A 1,104-nucleotide genomic window follows, 5' to 3' on the forward strand; every position below is an offset into this window, starting at 1 on the left:
ATCCCCTCAGGTGGCTCTAGAGATGAAGACGAGTGTGTGGATTCACAAGTATTTTGTGAAGAGCATCTGGAAAGGTGGTGCCATTGACTGAGATGGGAAAGATGAGGAAGGATTAGCGTGTGTTGGGGGCGGGGGATTGAAGAGATGGGACTGGACATGTTGAGTGTGACGTGTCCTGAGACATCCAGAAGCAGAGATCAGGAGGTGGTTGGCTGTGACTGTGGATCCCAAGAGAAATCAGCTCCGGAGGCAGGAATTGGGGAGTTGTCATTATACAGCCTATTCGTTTCACTCAGTATCTTCTTAAATATCTACCCTGCCCACCTACCTAAAATAGCAGCCTTGCCCCCCACCCCCCAGCATAGGCACTCCAATAACTTCTCACCTGTGTTCCTTTTATGTGGCATTTACCACTCACTGACTTGATATTATATATTGATGTGCACGTCTCCTGTACTAGAGTGCAAGCTCCATGAGGATGGAATTCTTGGTTCTGTTCTCTGCTCTCTGTCCAGTGCCTAGATCAGCACCCGGCACACACTCACTCGGTGCACAGTAGTATTTGTTGACCAAGTGGAGTCTTAAAGTCGTCTGACTGTTTATGAGGCTGAAAGGGCTCCCAGAGAAGAGGTGGTCTGGGCCCAAGTCCTGAGGAAATGGCTCCCTCCTGTTGCTTTTTCACCTATCCGTAGTTGTTGCCGTCGTTTAGTCACTAAGTCACGTCCAACTCTTTGCAACCACAAGAACTGTAGCCCACCAGACTGCTCTGTCCATGGGAGACTTGTGGGGCCTTCATAGCCACCAGTTACTGTAAAGGGCTGCCTATCTCAGTGCAGGGGAACAGTGGGCACATATACTCTGACACACATACAAACACACACAGACACACACATTGAGTGTGCACACAGGCATACACCTTTAAAGAGAGGCATCCGGGTGCTGCCATGGCCCCTTTAAGAATCAGGGGGACAGGATATTGGCACTCAGTAGGATCCAACCTCTTGAGTCACAGGCTGGGCCGCAACCCCTGGCTGTGGTCCAGGTGTGGGTGGGGAATCAGTGGCAGTGCTTCCCAGAAACCTAGGTTTGGGTGAGGGTGCAAAT

Source organism: Bubalus bubalis, chromosome 20, assembly GCF_019923935.1.
Source record: "Bubalus bubalis isolate 160015118507 breed Murrah chromosome 20, NDDB_SH_1, whole genome shotgun sequence".
NCBI classification, from domain to species: domain Eukaryota; kingdom Metazoa; phylum Chordata; class Mammalia; order Artiodactyla; family Bovidae; genus Bubalus; species Bubalus bubalis.